Source organism: Sciurus carolinensis, chromosome 16 (assembly GCF_902686445.1).
Source record: "Sciurus carolinensis chromosome 16, mSciCar1.2, whole genome shotgun sequence".
Classification (NCBI taxonomy): Eukaryota; Metazoa; Chordata; class Mammalia; order Rodentia; family Sciuridae; genus Sciurus; species Sciurus carolinensis.
In genome coordinates, this window is record NC_062228.1 from 34,479,457 (window position 1) to 34,506,606 (window position 27,150).

Below are 27,150 nucleotides of genomic sequence, written 5' to 3' on the forward strand. Positions count from 1 at the left end.
CTCAGATTTCTGAGAGAATAAATAAAATGATAAATATAAGACACTTCTGGGCCTCAAGAAACTCATACTATGATTAGGGGAGAACTAACTCCCGGGATGGATATGCTCTCTTCAGCCTCAGGTATACAGAGGACCCTCTGTGCAAGGTGTGGCAGCTCCAGAATGGCGAAGACTCTGGTTCCCTAAGAGTCTGTGTGGGAAAGATTCCCTTACCAGTCGGCACTGCCAACTTGGCATGGAAAAATATATATATACATGTTTGTTGTGTCAAGCTAACATTTTCAGCATTGTTTATTATCAATAGCTTAGCCCATTCTGTCTCTAAGGTTCAGGTAGGACCTACAGCCTGACTTAATTCCAAAGATAGAGTGCTTATTGAATATCAATAAAATCTCCTGAGAGTCTGTGTCGATCATCCTTCTGATACTGTAACAAAACACCTGAGAAAATCAATTTTAAAAAAGAAAATATTTATTTTGGCTCACAGTTCTGGAGGTTTCCATCTGAATGGTTGGCCCTGTTGCTTTTGAACCTGTCAACAGGCAAGATATCAAGGTGGGGAGCACATGGTGGAGCAAGCTGCTCCCATGATGGCAGCCTAGAAGCAAAGAGAGAGGAAGAGGCCAGAATCCCAATATCCCCTTCAAGGACATGCTCCCAGTGACCTAACTTCCCTCTAATAGGCCCCTCTTTCTAAAGGTTCCATCACCTCCCAGTAGCACTAAGCTGAGGACCAAGCCTTTGAGCCCTCTGCTTCAAATCCAAACTATATCAGAGTCTAACTATCAAGTGATCTCTGTTCTGATCTCTTAAATCACATTATTCCATGATCCTGGGGGTCATGGCTCCTAAAGAGATGGATCCTAGTGACAAAAACACAGCAGCCAGGATGTAAGACAAAACCTCAAGTTACCAATATATAATGAAAATTATATTTACAGAAGACACCTCTTGCTCTGATAAGAAGATATATTGGAGGAAGTAGGAACTAAATAGGTTGAAAAGAAATAAGTGGCTAGGAAGAGTAGAGGTATGGGACCTGAGAGGCCATAAAGGGGTGTCAGAGGAATAGAGAGACTCGTGGCAGATGGTGAAAAGGGGACCCTAGAGATTCTAGGTAACTGTGTGGCTTTTTGTTTCCCATATTCCTAGAGTGCCTAAATCATTTAGCTTTCCTCCCCATCCCACAAACATGTCTAAGCTTATCATTTTAAGCAAAGCACTGTCTTTCCCAGCTGATAAAGTTACAATTTATATGCTACTCTCGCGTGGTCATTTGTCATATCTCTTCAAAGAGCACACCGCTTTCTACCTAGGCAAATTCTGCTAACTAAGGTGAAACAACAGGAATGAAGCTTCTTTTTTTTTTTGTTTTTTTTTTTCCAGCATGAGGATTGAGAAAAGGACCTTGAACCTGCCAGTTAAGTGAGTAGATCACTGAGCTACATCCCTAGCCTATTTTTATTTGTATATTGAAACAGGATTTCCCTAAGTTGCCCAGGCTGGCTTTGAAGTTGGGATCCTCCTGTCTCAGACTCCATAGTAGCTGGGATTGCCTGCATATGCCACCATACCCTGTAGAAAGTTTCCTTCTGAGGAGAAATTTTCCAACCCAGAAAAATGCCCATCTAATTCTGTAACCATATCTCCATGTACTTGGGTGGGTATAACAGATACTGCATGATACATCCTGGTGACTTCAGGAAAGAGGGAATAACTTTTAGAATGGAAGCCATATGTTAGCAGAGTGAAGAAAACAGTACAAGAGGCTCCCCACTGGCTTTGTGAAGCCTGGATTGTTTACCTCCAGACTTAACTTAGATGAGAAGCAATGAACTTTTACCTTGTCCAAAGTATTCTCATCTTGGATTTTCCGCAATTTATGTTTAAGCCTAATGCTCGCTGGTACTGCGGGGCTTCCTACATCTTCCCCTCTTTAGTGGGAAAGAAGGAGAACATAGGCACTGACCCTTCAGATCACACAGCTTAGAGGCAGCAAAAGCTTCCAATCCAGGCATCTCTGGCTCAGGAGCTGGAGTTCTTTCCACAGTGCTTGGAGGAGCATGATAATCACAGAGTGATGCATCCGGTAGGAATGTCAGTACAAAGAACCAAAAGTAGGAAAATCTGGGATTAGTGAGTAACTTTTCTAAAGCCCTGCTTTATTACAAAATCCAACAGAACTCTCTTAACTTAAATTCTCTCAGACATAAGTTAAGAGAACCCCAGCCCAAGTTAGAGTAAGAAAAATGGTAATTAATTAGCTCAAAGAACCGTGACGTGTGGCATTTTGCTGGTTTCACGTACAGGTGAACTGAGGGATTTATCAATGTTATTCTCTCTCTTTTTTTTTTTTTTTTTCTATCTCTATCTCTTTGTCTTTCTTCACTTTAGTCTTTGTTCTATAATGTGAACTTTTCTATACTGAGCAGAGAAAGATGGTTCGCGATGGTTCCAAACTCACATCCTCCCAGCTTAACCCCCAGCCTCTTTCCTTGATGCCCACGTCAGTACTAGAGAAGACTATGTTTGATACAATCTATCCCCACAACTGGTCACCAAGTTAGGCTACCCAGGGTGGAGTGGGTAGAACTGGGATGAAGGATAGAGGCTGACATCTCCATTAAAATAGAATGGGGTAGAACAACTCCCAAAGGAAGGGACAAAATAGCAGAAAAGGCAACGTGTGTTCACTCCAGGGGCCTCTAAATGTTTTTGAGCAAGGCAGTAACCAAATAAAATGAGGGAAAAACAGGACACAAATGAACATGGATCTATAGGGCAGTAGAGTAAAAGAAAGTGGCTGTTAGTAACAGTCAGGAAGGAAATGGTAAAGACCACCTGAGGGGTGGTCATAGAAACAAAACAAAACAGTTTCTAAAATACCAGGCCCATTTCCACTTTCAGCAATGAGAGAGCAACAGTCTGAACTTACCCTCTCACCATAACAATTAGAAAATTTTAAAAAATATGAAAAAAAATAACAGAATGAATCAAAAACTATTACCCTAGGTAAATGTATGATTACACAAATGGTATGCTTCTACTTCATGTACAAACAGAGAAAAAAGATGTATCCCATTTGTTTACAATAGAAATGAATTTAATAAAATGAAATTTAAAAAAAATATGAAATCAAATAATTCCAGATACTGTGCAAAAGGCATCAAAAGATTGAGATCTCTGAGAGGGGGAAGAAAGCAAGGTGAACTCCATGATTGCCCCAGCTTTCTTCCTGGAGTGAATTTCTAGAGGCCCAGGGAAGGAGAACAGGGAGCATTGCTGAATGGAAGAAATGGAGACTGGAGTTTGGGGAGACTAAAGTAGCTAAATTTGTGGAATAGATTATTAAAGAGAAGCCAAGTGTGGTGGCACATACCTGTAATCCCAGCAGGTGGGGTGGCTGAGGCAGGAGGATCCCAAGTTCAAACCAGCCTCAGCAGCTTATTGAGTACCTAAGCAACTTAATGAGACCCTGTCTCAAAATAAAAAATAAAAAGGGCTGGGGAGGTAACTTAGTGTTTAAGTGCTCCTGGGTTCAATCCTCAGCACCAAAAAAAAGAAAAAAGAAAAAAAAAATACTAGACATGTGTAGAAACAAGAAAATGTGAGCCAAAATAAGAAAACTCAGTCAAGAGAAACTGACCTAGAAATGTTTTATATGTATATGTGTGGGGGGTGGGGAGAGAGAGAGAAGTAACAAACATGCAAGTTAAAAAAGAGATCTTGCAATTATATTCAAAATGCTTAATTTGTTAAAGCACAAGCTGAGCACAGTGGCACATGTCTGTAATCACACACACACAAAAAAGGAAAAAGGAAAAAGAAAAAATAATAATTGTTCTTAAGACTTGATCTGGCTATATGATGTTTGAGATTCACTTTAAATCTAAGGAACTGAATCTAAGAAATCTAAGTCTAAATGTAAAAGGACAGAAAAAGTTAAACCATGAAATAATAACCAAAAGAAAGCAGCTACTGAGGATGTGGCTTAGTGGTAGAGCACTAACCTAGCAAGCATAAAGCCCTGGGTTCAATCTCTAGAACCACAGAAGAGAATAAGCGAAGGAGAGAAAAAGAGAGAGGGAGGGAGCATGCACAAGTCTATACAGTCATGCAGCACATAATGACAACAATGAACCATATGTATACTCAGCAGTGATCCATACAATTATATTACCTAGTGACATTGCAGCCATTTTAATTTGTATAAGCATACGCTACAATACCTGCAAAATGAAAAAAAAATTTTGCCTAACAATGCGTTTCTCAGAATGTATTCCTGTCATAAAGTGATACATGGCTATAGTAATAGCAGACAAGTAGACTTTAAAATTGTTACAAGAAACAAATAAGGACACTATATATTGATAAGTGGGGTCAGTTCACCAAAAAGATTTGACAGTTACCCAACATAGAGCTCAAAAACCATGAAGCAAACACTAACAGAATTGAAGGAAGAGGAAGACATTTCTACAATAACAATAAGAGACCACAATACACCACTCTAAGTAATGGATAAGACTGACGGATCAATGGGGAAACAGAGGACTTGAACAAAATTATAAACCAATTAGACCTAATAGTCATATATAGAAAACTCTACTCAACAACAGCATATATATATATATATATATATGTATTTTTTTTTCCCTCAAGTTTAGTTGAAAGACTTTCTGGGAGAAAACATTTGCTAGGCAAAAGAGAGAGAGAGAGAGAGAGAGAGAGAGAGAGAAGAATAAGAATAAGGATAAGGAGGAGGAGAAGTTGTCTTAAATTGTAAAACATTGACATCATGCCAACTACCTTTATTGGGCACAATGGAATGAGACAAATCAATAGCAAATGAAAAAATGGAAAATTCACAAAACTTAATTTTTTTGTTTGTGAATGAAATTTTTATTTATATGCTGTCTCTAGAAGCAGATACACAAACTCTTAGACATTTAATTTCCAAAATTGTGCAAGAAATTACTACAGTTTGCTTACAAACCAAAACATATTAAAATTAATGGACTTTGGATAGTTCATTCTGTGGTGTTCTCAGTACAAATGGACAAAAGTGTAATTTGAACAATACACTTTTAAACAACAATGGGCTAAAGAGGAAATCACAGGTAAATTAGAAAATATCTTGACACCAAAAAAAGAAGAGAGAGAGAGAGAGAGAGTATCTTGATACAAAAGAAAATGAAACACAACTTACCAATGCTTTTGAGACGTAGCAAAAGTGGTACTAAGGAGGAAATGTATAGCTGTAAATGCAGTGTGGAAAGAAGCCAGCCTGGGTCCAGTGACACATGACTGTCATTCTGGCGACTCAGGAGGATGAGGCAGGAGGAATTACAAAGTCCAAGGTCAGCCTCAGCAAATTACCAAGAGACTTAGCAACACAGCAAGACCCTGTCTCAAAATAAAAAATAAAAAAGGCTGAGCATGTAGCTCTGTGGTAAAGTACTCCAGGTTCAATCTCTGAAGAAAGGAAAAGAAGAATTTAAAGGAACAGAAAGAAACCTGTAATCCCAGCTACTCAGGAGACTGAGGCAAGTGTGAACACAAGTTTGGGGCCATCCTGGACAACTTAGTGAGAGCTGTCCCAGAATAAAATAAGAAGGGCTGAGGATCTAGCTCAGAGGTAGAGGGCTGTTTGCCTGGCATTTGTGAAGCACTGGGTTCAATTTGCAGGACAAAAAAAAAAAAAAATTCAAATTAACAACTGAACTTTGAACATTAATAAACCAGAAAAGCACAAACTAAATACAAAAGGAAACAATAGAGATTACATCAGGGGGCTGGGGAGATAGCTCAGTCAGTAGAGTGCTTGCCTTGTAAGCACAAGGCCCTGGGTTCGATTCCCAGCACCAAAAAAAAAAAAAAAAAAGGATTATAACAGATATGGAACATAAATATGAAACAGAAAAACAAAAAAGATCTGCACTTCTATTATTCCCTTCACCTCTTTCCCTTATTGTGGGTTACCTTCCACCTATCAGAGAAAACATTTAACTTTGGGTTTTGGGGAATGGCTTATTTCACTTAACATGATGGCCTCCAGATCCATCCATTTACTGGCAAATATCATAACGTCATTCTTCTTTATGGCTGAGTAATACTCTATCATGTACATATACCACATATTCATAAGAATGGGACTCTAGGGCTAGGGATATGGTTTAGTGGCAGATTGTTTGTTTGCCTAGCATGCATGAGGCCCTGGGTTTGGTCCTCAGCAACACACACACACACACACACACACACACACACAAATAATGGGACTCTAACTAGGTTAAGATAGAGTCCATGCTGTATGATTATATCAAGATGGATTCTGCTGTCATCTATAACTAAAAAGAACCAATAAAAAAAGAAAAGAAAAGCAATAAAATCAATGAAACCACAAGTTTGTTTTTCAAAAAAGATCAACAAAATTGACAATCTTTAGCTAGATTGAGAAAAAAGAGAAGATTCAAATTATTAAAATCACATGCAAAAAGTGAAGACATTACAACCAGTTCTACAGAAATAAAAAAGGTTTTAAGAAAGTGATGTAAACAATCTCTTGAAAATATGGTTTCACTGCTGAATTCTAGCAACTAAAAAAGAGCTAACACCAATCCTTCTTATACTCTTCAAAACTTAAAGAAGGCAATATTACCCTGATACCTAAACCAGACAGAGACACATTGAGGAAAGAAAATATTTCAGACCAATATCCTTAATGAACATCGACGCAAAAATTCTAAACAAAATTTTAGCAAATCGCATACAAAAATATATTAAAAAGATAGTGCACAATGATCCAGTGGGTTTCATCCCAGGGATGCAAGGTTGGTTCAACATCAGGAAATCAATAAATGTCATTCACCACATCAATAGACTTAAAGTCAAGAATCACATGATTATTTTGATAGATGCAGAAAAAGCATTTGATAAAATACAGCGCCCCTTCATGCTCAAAACACTAGAAAAAATAGGGATAGTGGGAACATTCCTTAACATTGTAAAGGCCATCTATGCTAAGCCCATGGCTAATATCATTCTAAACAGTGAAAAACTGAAAGCATTCGCCCTAAAAACTGGAACAAGGCAGGGATGCCCTCTTTCACCACTTCTTTTCAATATCGTCCTTGAAACTCTAGCCAGAGCAATTAGACAGACCAAAGAAATTAAAGGGATACGAATAGGAAAAGAAGAACTCAAACTATCCCTATTTGCTGATGATATGATTGTATACTTAGAGGAACCAGGAAATTCCACCAGAAAACTTTTAGCTCTCATAAGTGAATTCAGTAAAGTAGCAGGATATAAGATCAATGCACATAAATCTAAGGCATTTTTATACATAAGTGATGAATCTTCAGAAAGAGAAATTAGGAAAACTACCCCATTCACAATAGCCTCAAAAAAAATAAAATACTTGGGAATCAATCTCACAAAAGAGGTGAAAGACCTCTACAATGAGAACTACAGAACACTAAAGAAAGAAATTAAAGAAAACCTTAGAAGATGGAAAGCTCTCCCATGTTCTTGGATAGGAAGAATTAATATTGTCAAAATGGCCATACTACCAAAAGTGCTATACAGATTCAATGCAATTCCAATTAAAATCCCAATGATGTACCTTACAGAAATAGAGCAAGCAATTATGAAATTCATCTGGAAGAATAAAAAACCCAGAATAGCTAAAGCAATCCTTGGCAGAAAGAGTGAAGCAGGGGGTATCGCAATACCAGATCTTCAACTCTACTACAAAGCAATAGTAACAAAAACGGCATGGTATTGGTACCAAAATAGAAAGGTGGATCAATGATACAGAATAGAGGACACGGACACAAACCCAAATAAATACAATTTTCTCATACTAGACAAAGGGGCCAAAAATATGCAATGGAGAAAAGATAGCCTCTTCAACAAATGGTGCTGGGAGAATTGGAAATCCATATGCAACAGAATGAAACTAAACCCATATCTCTCACCATGCACGAAACTAAACTCAAAATGGATTAAGGACCTCGGAATCAGACCAGAGACCTTGCATCTTATAGAAGAAAAAGTAGGTCCAGAGCTTCAACATGTCGGCTTAGGACCAGACTTCCTCAACAGGACTCCCATAGCACAAGAAATAAAAGCAAGAATCAATAACTGGGATAGATTCAAACTAAATAGCTTTCTCTCAGCAAAGGAAACTATCAGCAATGCGAATAAAGAGCCTACAGAGTGGGAGAAAATCTTTGCCAATCATACTTCAGATAGAGCACTAATCTCCAGAATCTATAAAGAACTCAAAAAACTCTACACCAAGAATGCAAATAATCCAATCGACAAATGGGCTAAGGAAATGAATAGACACTTCACAGAAGAAGATCTACAAGCAATCAACAAACATATGGAAAAATGTTCAACATCTCTAGTAATAAGAGAAATGCAAATCAAAACTACCCTAAGATTCCATCTCACCCCAATTAGAATGGCGATTATCAAGAATACAAGCAACAATAGGTGTTGGCGAGGATGTGGGGAGAAAGGTACACTCATACATTGCTGGTGGGGCTGCAAATTAGTGCAGCCACTCTGGAAAGCAGTGTGGAGACTCCTTAGAAAACTTGGAATGGAACCACCATTTGATCCAGCTATCCCACTCCTTGGCCTATACCCAAAGGACTTAAAATCAGCATACTACAGAGATACAGCCACATCAATGTTCATAGCTGCTCAGTTCACAATAGCCAGATTGTGGAACCAACCTAGATGTCCTTCAATTGATGAATGGATAAAGAAACTGTGGTATATATATATATAATGGAATATTACTCAGCCATAAAGAATGATAAAATTATGGCATTTGCAGGCAAACGGATGAAATGGAGAATATCATGCTAAGTGAGATAAGCCAATCTCAAAAAACCAAAGGACGAATGATCTCGCTAATAAGTGGATGATGACACATAATGGGGGGGTGGGAGGGGTTAGTGTTAGGGTTAGAGTTAGGGTTAGGGAGGGGGGCAAGAATGGAGGAAGGAAGGACTGTATAGAGGGAAAAGAGGGGTGGGAGGGGTGGGGGGAAGGGAAAAAATAACAGAATGAATCAAACAACATTACCCTATGTAAATTTATGATTACACAAATGGTATGCCTTTACGCCATGTACAAACAGAGAAACAAAATGTATCCCATTTGTTTACAATAAAAACAAAAAAAGAAAGCTAACAGCAGCTGCCACTTGGCCCTGTTCACTCTTTTTTTTTTTTTTTTTTTTGGGGGGGGTGCTGGGGATTGAACCCAGGGCCTTGTGCTTACAAGGCAAGCACTCTACCGACTGAGCTATCTCCCCAGCCCCATTCCAAGTTTTATAAGGGATCTCCATACTGCTTTCCAGAGTGGTTGCACCAACTTGCCATCCCACCAGCAGTGTATGAGTGTACCCCTTCCCCCATATCCTCGCCAACATTTATTGCTACTTGTATTATTGATAATTGCCATCTGACTGAAGCGAGATGAAACCCCAGCATGGTTTTAATTTGCATTTCTCTTATTTCTAGAGATGTTGAACACTTTTTCATATATTTGTTGATCATTCGTATTTCTTCTGTGAAGTGCCTGTTCAATTCCTTTGCCCAATTATAGACTGGGTTATTTGTTTTGGTTTTGGTTTTGTTTGTTTGTTTGTTTTGTTTTTGCTGTTGTTTTTTGAGTTCATTGTATTTCCTAAAGATAAATGCTCTATCTGAGGTGAGGGTGGCAAAGATTTTCTCCCATCCTATCGATTCTCTACCTTTTTTTGTGTGTGTGTGGTGCTGGGGATTGAAGCCAGGGCCTTACGCATGTGAGGCAAGCACTCTACTAACTGAGCCATATCCCCAGTCCCCATTCTGTAGGTTCTCTATTCATGTTCTTGATTATTTCCTTTGTGTGAAGAAGTTTTTAGTTTGACATCATCCCATTTATTTATTCTTGCTTTTGCTTCTTGCCCTTTAGGAGTCTTGTGAAGGAAGTCAGTTCCTAAGCTGACATGATAGAGGTTGGGCCTATATTTTCTTCTAGTAGGTGCAAGGTCTTTGGTCTAAGGCCTATGCCCTTGATTCACTTTGAGTTGAGTTTTGTACAGGGTGAGAGATAGGGGTGTAATTACAAAATTCTACTAACATGTGGATATCCAGTTTTCCCAGCACCATTTATTGAAGAGGCTATCTTTTCTCTAATGTATGTTCATGGCATTTTGTCTAGTGTGAGATAACTGTAGTTATGTGGATTTGTCTCTGTGTCTTCTATTCTGTAGCATCGGTCTCTATGTCTGTTTTGATGCCAATGCCATGCTGTTTTTGTTACTATAGCTCTGTAGTATAATTTAAGGTCTGGTATTATGATGCCTCCTGCTTCACTTTTCTCACTAAGGATTGCATTGGTTATTCAGGGCCTCTTATTTTTCCAAATGAATGTCATGACTGCTTTTTCTATTTCTATGAAGAATGTCATTGGAGTTTTAATAGGAATTGTATTGAATTTGTATAGTACTTTTGGTAGTATGGCCATTTTGACAATATTACTTCTGCCTATCCAAGAACATGGAAGTTCTTTCCATCTTCTAAGGTCTTCTTCAATTTCTTTCTTTAGTGTTCTTTCGTTTTCATTGCAGATGTCTTTCACCTCTTTTGATTCCCAGTATTTTCTTTTCAGGCTATTGTGAATGGAATAGTTTTCCTAATTTCTCTTTCAGCTGATACATCATTGGTCTATAAGAAAACAATTGATTTATGGATGTTAATTTTATATCCTGCTAACTTTCTGAATTTATTTATGAGTTCTGGAAGTTTTCTGGTGAAGTATTTTGGGTCTTCTAAATAAAGAATCATATCCTCAGCAAATAGGGGTAGTTTGAGTTCTTCTTTTCCTATTTGTATCCCTTTAATTTCTTTCATTTGCTAATTGCTCTGACTGGAGTTTCAAGGATTATGTTGAATAGAAGTGGTGAAAGAGGGACTCCTTGTTTCGTTCCAGTTTTCAGAAGGAATACCATTTAGAATGGTGTTGGCCCTGGGTTTTACATATAGCTTTTATAATGTTTAGGTACATTCCCACTATCACTAGTTTTTCTAGTACTTTGAACATGAATGGTTGCTGTATTTTGTCAAATGCTTTTTCTGCATCTATTGAGATCATCATGTGATTCTTATAATTAAGTCTCCAGATGTGATGAATTACATTTACTGATTTCCATATGTTGAACCAACCTTGCATCTCTGGGATGAACCCCACTTGATCGCGGTGTACTATCTTTTTAATATGTTTTGTATGCAATTTGCCAGTATTTTATTAAGAAATTTTGCATCTATGTTCTTCATCAGGGATATTGTTCTGAAGTTTTCTTTCCTTGATGTGTCTTTGGTTTTGGTATCAGAGTGATACTAGCTTCATAGAATGAATTGGGAAGAGTTTCCTCCTTTTCCATTTCATGGAATAATTTGAAGAGGATTGGCGTTAGTTTTTCTTTGAAGGTCTTAGAGAACTCAGCTGAGAATCCATCTGGTCCTGGGTGTTTTCTTGATTGGCAGGTTTTTGATGGAATCTTCAATTTCATTGCTTGAAATTGATCTGTTTAAATTGTGTATGTCCTCCTGTTTCAGTTTGGGTTTGGGTAGGTCATATGTATCTAGAAATTTGTCGATGTCTTTAAGATTTTCTATTTTATTGGAGTATAAATTTTCAAAATAGTTTCTGGTTGTCTGTATTTCACTAGTGTCCATTGTGATATTTCCTCCTTTTCATCACAAATTTTAACAATTTGAGTTTTTTCTGTCCTTCTCATCATTAGCTTGGCTAAGTGTTTATCAATTTTATTTACTTTTTCAAAGAACCAACATTTTGTTTTTTTAATTTATTTGTTTCAATTTTATTGATTTTTGTCTCTGATTTTAATTATTTCCTGTCTTCTACTGTTTTTGGTGTTGATTTGCTCTTCTTTTCTTAGGACTTTGAGATGTAATGCTAGGTCATTTATTTGGTGATTTCTATTCTTTTAATGAACAAGCTCAGTGCAATGAACTTTCCACTCAGCACTACCTTTGTAGTGTCCCAGAGATTCTAAGATGTTGTGTTGCTACTCTTCTGACAGAAGATTAATATCCAGAATACAAAGAACCCAGAAAACTTACCACCAAAAAACCCAATAACCCATCAATAAATGGACAAATTAACTAAACAGACACTTCTCAAAAGAAGAAATACAAATGGCGAACAAATATACGAAAAACTGTTCAACATCTTTAGTTAATGAGGGCGATGCAAATCAAAACTACAATGAAATTTCTTCTCACTCCAGATAGAATGACAACCACCAAGAATACAAGCAATAATAAATGCTGAAGAGAATTGCAAGTAGAGGAACACTTTTACACTGTTTATGGAATTGTAAGTCAGTGCAAGCACTATGGGAATGAGCATGGACATTCCTCAAAAGATTAGGAATGGCACAAGAATGGGAAATTATACTCCATGTGTGTACGATATGTCAAAATACACTCTACTATCATGTACAACTAAAAAGAACAAATTTTTTTAAAAGAATACCAAAAATAAAGAATGGGAAGGTATACTCCATGTATGTATATATATATCAAAATACACTCTACGTCATGTATATTTTAAAAGAATAAAAAATAAATAAATAAAGCAAAAAATAATAGAGTACTGGTGAGACTTTGGAAAAATTAGAACACTTTTGTACTGTTGGTAGAACAGTAATGGTACAGTTACTATGTAAAACAGTATGGTGTTCCTGTAAAAAGTAACCATTTCAGACAACTCCTTTAAGTGGAATGATAAACCATCTGTCTTTCTGGAACTAGTTAATTTCTCTAAGCATTATGCCATCAAGGGTCATCCATGTTGCAACATATCAGAATTATTACTTTTTAAGCTGAATGATATTCCATACCACATACCACGTCTTCTTATTCATTCATCCACTGGTGTCCATTTGGGCTGCTTCCATCTCGTGACTATTGTGAGTAATGCTGTTATGAACATGATATACAAATATCTATTCATAGATGCTTTTTCTGCATCAATTGATATGATCTTTTTTCTTTTTCACTTCATTCTCTAAGTGGAAAACACAAAACTCAAACTTCTGGATAATATGGTAGTTCTGCTTTTAATTTTCTGAAGAACCACCATACTGTTTTTTCCATCGTTATTGTACCATTTCACATTCCTACCAAGAGTACACAAAGGTTCTCATTTCTCCACATCCCCTCAACACTTGTTAGTTTTTGGACTTTTTGTTCTTATTTTTGTTTGTTCATTTGTTTGCAATGCTGGAGATTAAACCTACGGTCCCCCAGATTCTAGGCAAGCACTCTACCACTAAGCCATATCCCCATCCCTTTGTAAAATTTTGAGACAGGTTCTCATTAAGTTGCCCAGGCTGACCTTGAACTGGCAATCCTCCTGCCTTAGCCTCCTAAGTAGCTGGGATTACAGGCATGTGCCACCAAACCTGGTGACCCAGTCAAATCCTGACATATTATAACAATTAACTTTTTTAGGAAAATCAAAAATGTGAGCAACAAGTCATGGTGGCACATGCCTATAATCCTAACAGCTCAGAAGGCTGAGGCAGAAGGATCACAAGTTCAAAGCCAGCCCCAGCAACATAGCAAGGCCCTAAGCAAGTTAGCAAGACCCTGTCTCAAAATAAAATAAAGAAATAAATAAAAAGGCTAGGGATGTAGCTCAATATTTAAGCACCCCTGGGTTTAATCTCTGGGACCACCCAAAAAAACAAAGAACAGAAAATACATGCAAACTTATTCTATAATTTATATGGAAATGGAAAATACCTAGAATCATCAAAACAAGCTTTTAAAAGAATAAACTTGGGGAGCTGGAGTCGTGGCTCAGTGACTTGCCTGGTGTGTGTGAGGCCCTGGGTTCAGTACTCAGCACCCCATAAAATAAATAAAAGATCCATTGACAACTAAAAAATATATATTAAAAAAATAGCAAGCTCCTACTATCCCCATTCTCCCCTTCAAAAAGAAAAACAAAGAAGAAACTTGGAAGCTTTCAGTACTCAAATTCAAGACTCAACTGCAGAACTTCAGTAATCAAGGTAATGTCATAATGGCCTAAGGATAGACATATAGACTAATGAAAAAGAACAGAAAATCAGGGGGGCTGGGGAGATGGCTCAGTCGGTAGAGTGCTTTCCTTGTAAGCACAAGGCCCTGGGTTCGATCCCCAGCACCCCCCCCCCAAAAAAAAAAAAAAAAAAAAGAACAGAAAATCCATAAATACACCCTCACACATATATGGTCAATTGACTTCTGGCAAAGGTATCAAGGTAGTTCAGTGGACAGAGGACAGTCGCTTCAATATGGAACAACTGCATATCATATCATATGAACAGGGTGTTGGGGGAACAGGATGAACCTCGACCTTGGCCTCATCCTGCTCAAAAAGATTAACCTAACATGTAGCTGAGGGTGTAGCTCAGTGGTGGAGCACATGCATAGCATGCTCCAGGCTGTGAGTTCAATCCCAAGCACCAAAACAAACAAAAAAATTACCAAAACGAATGATAAACCCATACGTAAAAATTAACTTATACAAGTTTTCAAAGAAAACAGATTTTGGAGTAAACAAGAAAATTGAATAGAACACAAAAGCACAAACCATAAAATAAAAAATTGATAAATTGGACTTCATCAAAATTACAAACTTCTAGCCAGATGTGGTAATACACATCTGTAATTCCAGCTACTGGGGAGGCTGAGGCAGAAGGATCACAAGTTCAAGGCCAGCCAGGGAACTTAGTGAGACCTTGCCCCAAATTAAATTTTTAGAAGGGGCAGGTATATAGATCAGGTATAGAGTGCTTGCCCAGCATGTGTGAAATCCTAGGTTCAACTGCCAATACTGCAAAAAATAAAATAAAATAAGTAAAATTAAAATTCCTGCTATTTTATTCCAACTATATTAAGAAAATGAAAGAACAAATCACAAAATTAGAGAAAAGATTCATAATAAAAGTAAAAAAGTAGTTGTGTACTTATATTTAATAAAAATTCTTACAACTCGATATTAAGGAGATAACATCCAATATAAATGAGCAAAACCAGGAAATAATAGCAAGAATTAATAAATGAGATAGCATCAAATTAAAAAGCTTCTACACAGCAAAGAAAACAATTAAGAGTGAAGAGAGCACCTGCAGAGCAGCAGAAAATCTTTACCAGCTATCTTCCAACAGAGAATTTATATCCAGAATATATGAAAACTCAAAAAAATTCAACAATCAAAAACAGATAACCCATTCAATAAGTGGGCAGGAAGTTTTGAGTTCTGTTTCATGAACTGAAACTGAAAGAAAACTTCTCAAAAGAGATACAAATGACCATAATATGAAAAAACATGCTCATCATCTTTAGCCATCAGGGAACTGCAGATCAAAACTACATTGAAATTGCATCTCACCCCAGTCAGAATGGCAATCACCAAGAATACGGAAAAAATTAAACACTGGTAAGGATGCAGGAGAAAAGAGCCCTTACCTACTGTTGGGGTTGTGGCTCAGTGGTAGAGTGTTTGCTTAGCACATGTGAGGCACTGGGTTTGATCCCCAGCACCACATTAAAGAAAAAAAAATACTGTTGGTGGGAATAATAAAATAGTACAGCCACTATGAGAATTGATACTGAAGGTTCCTAGAAGAAAGCTAAAAACCGAACTATCATTTGACTCTGTTATACAACTCCTTGACATTTATCCCAGAGGATTAAAGTCAGCATACTTTAGAGATATACGCATACCCATGTTTACAGCTGCACAATTCACAATAGCCAAGTTATGGAATCAGCCTCGGTGTCCATTGACAGAAGAAGGAATAAATGAAATGTGGTATATATAAAAAGGGAAAATTACTCAGTAATAAAAAAAAAAGAAATTGTGTCATTTTCTGGAAAATCAGTGGAGCTAGAGAACATTCTGCTAGGTGAAATAAACCAGGCTCAGAAAAGCAAATATCATATGTTTTCTCTCATATACAGAAAAAAGAAAAAAAAAAAAAAAAAAGACCATCATGAATGTAGGCGGGAGATCGTTAGTATAAATGAAGGGGATAAGAGAGGAAGGTGCAAAGGGTAAGGAGAGGTATTGGGGATGAAATTTATCAAACTATATTATACACTTTCTCAATATACCACCATGAAACCCACTGTTTTGTATAAATTAATATACACCAATAAAAATTAGAGTAGCCAGGCATGGTGGCACATGCCTATAATCCGAGCAGCTTGGGAGGCTGAGGCAGGAGAATGGCAAGTTCAAAGCCAGTCTGGGCAACAGAGAGGTGCTAAGCAACTCAATGAGACCCTGTCTCTAAATAAACTATAAAATAGGGCTGGGGATGTGGCTTAGTGGTTGAGTGCACCCTGAGTTCAATCCCCTGTACCAAAAAAAAAAAAAATTAGCAAAACCTGTGAACAGACACTCCACAAAAGATTTGTATAGGGGCAATTAAGTACATGAAAAGGTGTTTGACATTATTCATCATCAGAAAAATGCAAATTAAAAGCAAATGAGGAAAAAAATAAAAAAGAGATATTAAAAAGACTGACAATGTCAGAAAACATCCAGAGAGCAACTGGAACTCTCATACATGGCTAACAGGGATGTAGAATGGTAAAATCACTTTGAAAAACAATTTGACATTTTCTTTAAAAAATATTCGTTGTCATTCCAGCACAGTGGCACACCCCTGTAATCCCCAAGACTGAGGCAGGACGGCAAGTTCAAGATCAGCATCAGCCGCTTAGTGAGACCCTGACTTCAAATAAAAAATAACAAGGGGGCTGGGAAGATAGCTCAGTTGGTAAAGTGCTTGCCTTGCAAGCACAGGGCCCTGGGTTCAATCCCCAGTACTGCAAAAAATAAAAAAATTTTAAAAATAACAAGGGCTGGAGATGTAACTCAGTGGTAGAGCATCCCTGGGTTCTAGTCTCAGTACCAAAAAAAAAAAAAAAAAACTTGTTTATTTTCATGGGACTGAGTAATTCCACTCTCAAGTATACATTTAAGAGAAATGAAAGTATATGTCGATACAAATCTTGATCAGGGGATGTTAGTGATGATAGCTTTACCTGTAAAACAACAACCACAAAAACAAAATACATATCTACCAACAGATAAACTAATAAACAAATTATGGTATATCCAGACAATGTAAACTAGTCGGCATAAAACTTATTGCATATGACCTGAATGAATCTCAAAACTTTATGCCGACAGAAAGAAGCCAGGCACAAAAGTAAGACTACTTACTGTGTGACTCTCTTTAAAGAGGACTAGAAATGGTAACTCTGATTTTCAGTGGCACAAAGCAGATCATGGAGCATGACTAGACCTTTTGGAGTGATAAAGGAATTGTCCATAGGCAGTGTGGTAGCACTAAACACCAAAGCATACACATTTCTCAATACTTACACGTCTGAGGATTTGCGGGAGTGGGGGTGGGGGGCTGTTTTTGATTTTGTTTTATTTTGTTTTGTTTTGTTGGTACCAAGCATTGAACTCAGGGGTGCTTAACCACTGAGCCACATCCTTTTATTTTTTATTTTGAGACAGGGCCTCACTCAGTTTCTGAGGCTGACTTTGAACTCATGATCCTCCTGCTTCAGCCTCCTAAATCGCTGGGATCACAAGTGTGCGCCACCATGCCTGACAATACCTGTAGATCTGTACACAAAAAAAAAGTAGGTCCATTTTATTACATATTATGCCCCAATGAAATTGTTGTTGTTGTTGTTGTTGTTGTTGTTAATTGTAAGCCTGATGACTTAAAGCAGGACACTTCTGAAATAAGGAAGTCAAAAAGATTATCAGTTTGGAAAGATTACAGAGAGCTGAAAGTCACCCGCTGCTCTATCCTCTCCTGCTTCCATCTTCTTCCAGATTTCTATGCTCAAGTTGCCCAGAATAATGTTAGTGCTGTGTACCAGCCCTTAAAATCGAGAGGAAAATTCTGAGATCTTCCCCAATAGCAAAAAACAAAGTCAAGCAAAAAGAACACAGCTGGAGGCGTCACACTACCTGATCTCAAAATCCACGACAAAGGGACAGTAGTCGAAAGAACGTGGTACTGTCACAAAAACAGACCCACAGAGCAAGGGAATAGAATAGAGAGCTCAAAACTAAATTCACGGGCTGCTGGGGAGATAGCTCAGTTGGTAGGGTGCTTGCCTTGCAAGCACAAAGCCCTGGGTTCGATCCCCAGCACCACAAATAAATAAATAAATAAATTCACACATTCATGGTCAACTGAAGAACAAAGATACCCCCGGGTCTCTTCAGTGGTGTTGGGAACACCTGGACATCCACATGCAGAAGGATGAGTTAGACCCCCATCACGCCATACACAAAAGTCAACTCAAAATGTATTAACCGGGCCGGGGAATATAGCTCAGTGGCAGAGTGCTGTCCTAGCGCATGCGAGGCCCTGGGTTCAAGCCCCAGCCCCGCCCCCCCCCCCCAAAAAAAAGATTAATATTTGGAATGTAAGAACCAAAACTATAAATATACTAGAAGAGGGCGGGAGTGTGGCTCCGTGGTAGGACGCTTGCCTAGCACATGTGAGGCCCTAACATGTGAGGCCCTAGGTTCGATCCTCAGCACCACCCAAAAATAAATTAATTAATTAAAAAAAGGTGTCCATTTACAACTAAAAAACAAAAATTTTAATACTAGAATAAAACATAGGAGAAAAACTTCCCGACCTTGGTCTTAGCCAAGTTTTTGGAATCTGGCCCCCAAAACACAGGCAAAGAATGCAAAAATAGACAAATAAGAATGCATCAAACAAAATCTTCCACCCAGTCAAGAGGTTGATATCTGAAATATAAAAGGAACTCAAACAAAATAGCAAGAAAACGCAAATAATCCAATTTATTTAAATGAGCAGAGGACCTGAATAGACATTTTTCAAAAGGAGATATACAAATGGCCGAGAGCTATGGATCAGAGGAACAGAATCCAGAGGCCTAAAATTGTTGTGACTACTGCTTCCAATGTAGCTGCCCCTCAAAGTCAAGTGAATATTTTCTCATCTCCCTTTACCTTTCTCCAGAAATAAAACAGGTGACAGGGTTTTCAGAATCTTAAAAAAATGGTCAAGAGGTATATGAAAAGGGCTCAACACCATTCATCCTCAGGGAAATGCAAATTAAAACAACTCTGAGCCAGTACAGTGGTGCACACACAAAACCCCAGTTACACGGAGGCTGAGGCAGGAGGATAGGAAGTTCCAGGACAGCCTCAGCAATTTGGCAAGACCCTGTCTCAAAAAAATAAAGGGCAGGGGAAGTAGCTCAGTGCTAAAGTGTCCCTGGTTTAAATACCCAGTATCAGAAACACACACACACACACACACACACACACACACACACACACTCGCTGTGAAACTATCACCTCATAATTATTAGGTTGGTTTATAAAAAAGAAAGAAGTGTTAGGGTATAGCATGGTAGTGGAGGGTTTTCCTAGCCTATTGAGGCCTGGGTTAGATCCCCAGCACCAGAGAGAGAAAGGCGGGAGATAAGATAACAAGTGTTCACAAGGATGTGGAAGACAAGAAACCTTTGCACACTCTTGATGGGAATGGAAATTAGTACGATCACTGTGGAAAACAGCGTGGAGACTCCTCAAAAAATTAAAAATAGAATTTTATGATCCAGCAGTTTCACTCCTCGGCATATATTCAAACTAAATGAAATCAGTATGTCAAAAAGATATCCATACTCTGCCGGGGATAGCAGCACATGCCTGTAATCCCAGTGACTAGGTAGGCTGAGGGAGGAGGATCATGAGTTCAAAGCCAGCCTCAGCAACTTAGTGAGGCCCTAAGCAACTCCTTAGGGAGGACATGCAATCCTGCCTCAACCTCTAGAGTAACTGAGATTACAGGTGTGCACAACCATACCCACCTGGATTTTTTTTAAGATAAACTTTTTTTCATTTGTTCTTTTTAGATATATGTGACAGTAGAATGTATTTTGACATATTATATAGACACAGAGTATAAATTCCCATTCTTGTGCTTGTACATGATGTGGACACTGGTCATATATCCATCTATGAGCATGGGAAAGCTATGTTGGATTCATTCTACTGTCTTTTGTATTCCCATCCTCCTTCCTTCCCTTTATTCCCCTTTGTCTAATCCAATGAACTTCTATTCTTCCCTCCCCACCCCTTATTGTGAGTCAGCATGCACATATCAGAGAGAACATTTGACCTTTTGTTTGGGGGAATTGGCTTATTTCACATAGCCTGATAGTCTCCAATTTCATCCATTTACTGGTAAATGCCACAATTTATTTCTTCTTTATGGCTGACTAATATTTCATTGTGTATATGTACCACATTTTCTTTTTTTATTGTTTGTTCTATTTAGTTTACATGACAATGCATTTTGATTCATTGTATATAAATGGAGTACATCTTTTCATTTCTCTGGTTGTACACAAGTAGAGTCACACCATTCATGTAATCATACATGTACATAGGGTAATGATGATTGTCTCATTCTACCATCCTTCCTTCCCTCCCTCCCCTCCCCTCCCCTCATTTCCCTCTCCACAATTCAATGTTCCTCCATTCTTCCTTTACCCCCCCCATTATGTATCATCATCCACTTATCAGAGAAATAATTTGGCCTTTGGTTTTGGGGGATGGGCTTATTTCACTGAGCATGATATTCTCCAACTCCATCATTTACCTGCAAATGCCATAATATTATCCTTCTTTATGGCTGAGTAATATTCCATTGTGTATATATACCACAGTTTCTTTATCCATTCATCTATTGAAGGTCATCTAGGTTGGTTCCATAATCTAAACATTGTGAATTGAGCTTCTATAAACATTGGTGTGATTGTGTCACTGTAGTACACTGATTTTAAGTACTTTGGGTAAATACCAATGAGTGGGAAAACTGGGTCAAAAGGTGGGTCCATTCCAAGTTTTTTGAGGATTCTCCACACTGCATTCCAGAGTGGTTGCAACAATTTGCAGTCCCATCAGCAGTGTTAAAATGTACCTTTCTCCCCACATCCTTGCCAATATTTATTGTTTCTTGAATTCTTTATTTTGTCATTCTGAATGGCATGAGATGGAAAATCAGTGTAGTTTTAATTTGCATTTCTCTAATTACTAGAGATGATGAGTACTTTTTCATATATTTGTTGACCAATCATTTTTCTTTTTCTGTGAAGTGCCTGTTGGGTTATTTGATTTTTTGGTGTTAAGTTTTTTGAGTTCTTTGTATATACTGAAGATGAATACTTTATCTGAGGTGAGCATGGCAAAGATATTCTCCCATTCTGTAGGCTCTCTCTTCCCATTCTTGATTGTTTCTTTTGCTGTGAAGCTTTTTGTTTTGATACCATCCCATTTATTGATTCTTCATTTTATTTCTTGTGCTTTAGGAGCCTTTTTGAGGAATTCGGTTCCTAAGCTGACATGATGGAGAGCTGGGTCTACATTTTCTTTTAAGAGGTGCAAGGTCTCTGGTCTATTTCCTAGATTCTTGAGTTTTGTGCAGGGTGAAAGATATGGGTCCAATTTCATTCTGCTACATATGAATTTCCAGTTTTCCCAGCACTATTTGTTGAAGAGGCTATCTTTTCTCCAATGTATGTTCATGGCACTTCTTCAAGTATGAGTTAATCATATTTATGTGGGTTTGTCTCTGTGTCTTTCATTCTGTTTCACTGATCTTCAAGTATGTTTTTGTGCCAATACCATGCCATTTTTTTTTTCACTATAGTTCTATAGTATAATTTAAGGTCTGGTATTTTGATGTCTCCTGCTTCACTGTTCTCACTAAGGACATCCTAGGCCTCTTATATTTCCAAATGAATTTCATGACTGCTTTTCTATTTCTATGAAAAACATCACTAGAATTTTAATAGGAATTGCATTAAATCTGTATAGTGCTTTTGATAGTATGGCAATTTTGACAATATTAATTCTGCCTATTCAAGAACATGGGAGATTGTTTCAGTTCTAAAGTCTTTTTCAATTTCTTTCTTTAGTGTTCTGCAGTTTGTATTGTAAAGGTCTTTCACCACTTATGTTAGACTGATTCCCAAATATTTTATTTTTTTGAGGTTATTGTGAATGGAAGAGTATTCCTAATTTCTCTCTTAGTTGATCATCACTGATATCATGTGATGTATAGGAATGCATTTGATTTTCAGGTGTTAATTTTTATATCCTGCTACTTTGCTGAATTCATTTATGAGTTCTAGAAGTTTTCTAGTGGAGTTTTTTGGGTATAAAATCATGCTGTTGGGAAATAGGGATAGTTTTGAGTTCTTCTTTTCCTGTTCATATCCCTTTAATTTCTTTCTTCTAATTGCTCTGGCTAGTGTTTCAAGGACAATAGAAGTGGTGATAGAGGGCATCTCTGTCTTGTTCCAGGTTTTAGAGGGAATGCTTTCAATTTTTCCCATTTGGAATGATGTTGGTCTTGGACTTAGCATAGATAGCTTTTACAATGTTGAGGTATGTTCCTACTCTGCCTAGTTTTTCTAGTGTTTTGAACACGAATGGATGTTGCATTTTGTCAAATGCTTTTTTCTGCATCTATTGAGATAATCATGTGATTCTTGTCTTTAAATCTATTGATGTGATGAATTACATTTGTTGATTTCTGTATGTTGAACCAAACTTGCATCCCTGGGATAAAGCCCAATTGATTATGGTGCACTATCTTTTTAATGTGTTTTTGCATGTGATTTGCCAGTATTTTATTAAGAATTTTTGCATCTGTGTTCATCAGGGATATTGGTCTGAAGTTTTCTTTCCTTGATGTGTCTTTGTCTGGTTAGTATCATAGTGATGCTAGCTTCATAGAATGAGTTTAAAAGTTTTCCCTCCTTTTCTATTTCATGGAATAATTTGAGGAGGATTGGTGTTAGTTCTTCTTTGAAGGTCTTGTAAGAACTTGGCTAAGAATTTGTCTGGTTCTGGGCTTTTCTTTGTTGGTAGGCTTTTTTTTTTTTAACTTTTCAAATTTTAAAAGTTTTAGGGGGGGAGGGGAAAAATAAAATAAACATCATTACCCTATGTAAACATAAAAAAAATAAAAATAAAAATAAATAAAAAAAATAAAAGTTTTAATGTGCAGAGTAAGCTTGAGATTTAGTTTTTTAATTTTTTATTTGTTCTGATTAGTTATACATGACAATAGAATGCATTTGTTGGTAGGCTTTTGATGACATCTTCAATTATATTACTTGAAATTGATGTTTAAATTTTCTCTGTCCTCCTGATTCAATTTGGGTAGGACATGTGTCTCCAGAAATTTGTTGATGTCTTCAAGATTTCCTATTTTATTACAGTATAAATTTTCAAAATAGTTTCTGATTATAGTCAATATATTTCAGTATATTTCAGTAGTATATATTGTGATATTACCTTTTTCATGACAACTTTTAGTATTTTGAGTTTTTCTCTCTATTAGTATGGCTAAAGGTTTATCAATTTTATTTTTTTTCAAAGAACCAACTTTTTGTTTCATTAATTTTTCTAAATTTTTTGCTTGTTTGTTTTAGTTACATTGATTTCAATTATTTCCTATCTTCTGGTTTTGGTGTTGATTTATTCTTCTTTTTCTAGAACTTTGAGATGTAATATTAAGTTATTTATTTGGTCACTTTCTTTCTTCTAATGAATGAGCTCAATGCAATGAATTTTCCTCTTAGCATTGCCTTCATAGTGTCCCAGATATTTTGCTTTGTTGTATCTCTATTCTCATTTACCTGTAAGTAATTTTTTTTACTCCATGTCTGATTTCTTCTGCTATCCATCAGTTGGTCATTCAATCACATATTATTTAGTCTAGGTGTTAGAGTAGCTTCTATTTTTTTTATTTTATTGTTGATTTCTGATTTCATTCGATTATGATCTGATAGAATGCAAGGTATCATCTTTATTTTTTTGTATTTGCTAAATGTTACTTTGTGGCCTAAGATGTGGTCTATTTTAGAAAAGGATCCATGTGCTGCTGAGAAGAAAGTGTATTCAGTCATTGATGGATGAAATATTCTATATATGTCTGTTAAGTCTAAATTATTAATTATATTTTTTAGTTCTATAGTTTCTTTAGTTTTTGTTTGGAGGATCTATCCAGTGGTGAGAGAGGTGTGTAAAGTCACCCAGTATTATTGTGTTGTGTTGTGTTGAATCTTGAATATGAGATGGGTTTGTTTGACATACACAGATGCTCCATGTTTTGGGGCATATATATTTATGATTGTTATGTCTTGTTGATGTATGAGTCCTTTAAGCAGTATAAAATGTCCTTCTTTTTCACTTTTGATTAACTCTGGCTCGAACTCCACTTTATCTGATATCAGGATAGAAACCCCTGCTTGGACCTCTTTATGAGATCCTTGTGTTTTCATCACTGTGACTAAAGGACCCAATCAGAACAATTGGAGAGAAGGGAAAGTTTATTATGGGGCTCACATTTTCAGAGGTCTCAGTTCCTCAGTCTATAGACAGCCAGTTCCATTCCCCAGGGGTCCTATGAAGCAAAACTTCATGACAGAATATTGTAGCAGAGGGAATCAGCTCATGTGATGAATGAGGCAGCAGAGAGACTTCACTCACCAGATACAAAATATATAAAACAAAGGCATATCCCCAGGGACCCACCTCCTCCAGCCACACACTACCCACCTTCAGTTACCACTCTGTTAATCCTGTCATAGGATTAATTCACTGAGTGGGTTAAGACTTTTATAATACAATCATTTCTCCTCTAAACCTTCTTTCATTGTCTCATACATGACCTTTTGGGGAGCACCTCACATCCAAACCATAATACTATGTGAATGATATATTTTTTCCCCATCCTTTTACCTTCAACCTGTGGATGTCTTTGCCTATGAGAAGAACCTCTTGGAGACAGCATATTTTTGGGTCTTGTTTTTTAATCCAATCTACCAGTCTCTTTTGATTGATGAGTTTGGGCCATTTACATTCCCTGTCATTTTGATTTATTCATGGTTTCTAATTTGAGTTAGATTCTCCTTTGATTGAGTTTTTTTCTAGGGTAGTTCCTCCCTTTGCTGGTTTTCACTTTTATTTTTCATCTCTTCTTCATAAAATATCTTATTGAACATGTTTTGTAGTACAGGCTTTCTAGTTGTGAATTCTTTTAACTTCTGTGTATCATGGAAGGTTTTAATTTTGTCATCAATTCTGAAGGTTTTTTGTTGAGTATAGTATTCACAGCTGACATCCATTTTGTTTCAGAGCTTGGTATATATTATTCCAACTGAGATTCAAATTGGTTTCCCTCTAAATGTCACCTGTCATTTTTCTCTGGCAGCCTTTAAAATTCTTTTTCTGTGTGGTAGGCATTTTCATAATAATGTGCCTTGGTGTGAATCTGTTGTAATTTTGTATATGTGGGGTCCTATATGCCACCTGCATTGATTTTCCATTTCATTCTTTAGGTTTGGGAAATTTTCTGACATTATTTCATTGAAAAGATTGTGCATTCCTTCATTTTATATTTCCAAGCCTTCGCCTATCCCAATAAATCTTAAATTTGGCATTTTCAGGTTATCCCATATTTCTTGGACATTCTGTTCATGATCTCTTAACATCTTTTCTCCTCAGTCAACTTTTATTTCCAAGATTATATATTTTGTCTTCATTGCCTGAAACTGTTTTCCAAGTGATCTAATCTATTGATGATATTTTCATAGAATTTTTAATGTGATTTATTGATTCCTTCATTTTGAGGATTTCTGCTTAATTTTTTTTCAGAATCTCTTTATTGAAGTGATCTTTCACTTTCTGTATTTTCTCTCTGATTTCACTCCTTACATCATCCTTTACCTCACAGATCATTATGTACATTCTAAATTCCTTCTCTGACAATCCTTCCTCTGTTACTGAAGTATCTTAGTTAGTTTGTTTGGGATGATTTGCTCCCTTGCTTTTTCATATTGCTTGTGTGTCTTCCCATCTAACAGTATGATCTGAGGCAGTAGAGTTTCTACCTTGTGGACTTACAGTGTCCCTGAAAGAGTCCAGTACCTCACCTGTCAGGGACCAAGAGGAAGTTCTCATTCCGAGAACGTTCGATGAGTGGCAGCCCAGGGAACATTTTGCGGTTGCCTTGCCCTGTGCAGACACCCTGCAGCTGACGGCTGACGGATTCGCAGGGCGCGCCCCTCCCCCCTCCCGGCTGATAGTTCTAACAATATGGCGCCATCCCTGCTTCTTTTCCGGGATTTCACCTTCCCGCCGGCGCAAACTCATCTTCCCACCAGCGTGAACTTACACCCTATCAGGAGCCCAATAGAAGAACACAGCCAACCAGCCTGTGCCTCGTCATACCCCTCATTCCCTCAGCATATAAATACCCGTATGAACAATAAAAATTTGCAGCTTGATCAGAACTCCTGTCTTGCTGTCACTCCTTGTGTCTCTTGTCCCTTCATTCCTTCTCTCTTAGGTTCGCCGTCCCGGTTGATGTCCCGTGGGTTGGGACACTCACCATTTAGCAAGAGACAAATAATAACAACCAGTACAAAAAATATACAGCATTAAACCAAATAGTTCCTGCTATGATGTCTACAATGTTAATTGTCACAATAAACAGAAATGATATGATCATTTGTTGCCTACAATAAAAACAGTAAGTTTGCAATAGGGTTTACAATTTCAAATGGTGGACAGGAAGAGAACAAAAGTGATGTAGGATGTGATAATTATGAGAGAGGAGAGAAGATAGAATTTAAAAAGCAAGAGTAAAAGAACAATGGAGATTGGCTGTAGAGACATGTTTAAGTAGCCCTAAGATGGTGGCTGGCATTGGGCCAAGAGGTGGCGCATAATTAGTGTTAACACAGCGTGATCTACTTTTGCCTGATTAGTTAATGTCTCCTCTGCGCTAGTGGTCAACAGATGTTCCTCATTCTTTCTTGATCGGTACCGTGGCGCATGCTCCAACCGTGCTACTTAATCCTAAGCTGATTGGCTGCCTTAAGGTATATAAGATATTCTCTTCGCCTGGGAGGTGATGGCAGAACGCGGGACTAAGCACGAACCTCTAGGTCACAGGTCACAGAT

General features: G+C 37.4%; 1 long non-coding RNA gene across 1 annotated transcript in view; it reads right to left on the reverse strand.

Moving 5' to 3' along the window:
- Window positions 1–27,150, reverse strand: part of LOC124966288 (uncharacterized) — a 54,536-nt gene that overhangs the window by 4,780 nt on the left and 22,606 nt on the right. Inside the window, exons 3-4 of the long non-coding RNA XR_007105321.1 lie at window positions 1,970–2,052; window positions 486–598 (exon numbers count right to left, since the gene is read on the reverse strand). This is a non-coding gene — a long non-coding RNA (uncharacterized LOC124966288). The remainder of the gene's footprint in view (window positions 1–485; window positions 599–1,969; window positions 2,053–27,150) is intronic.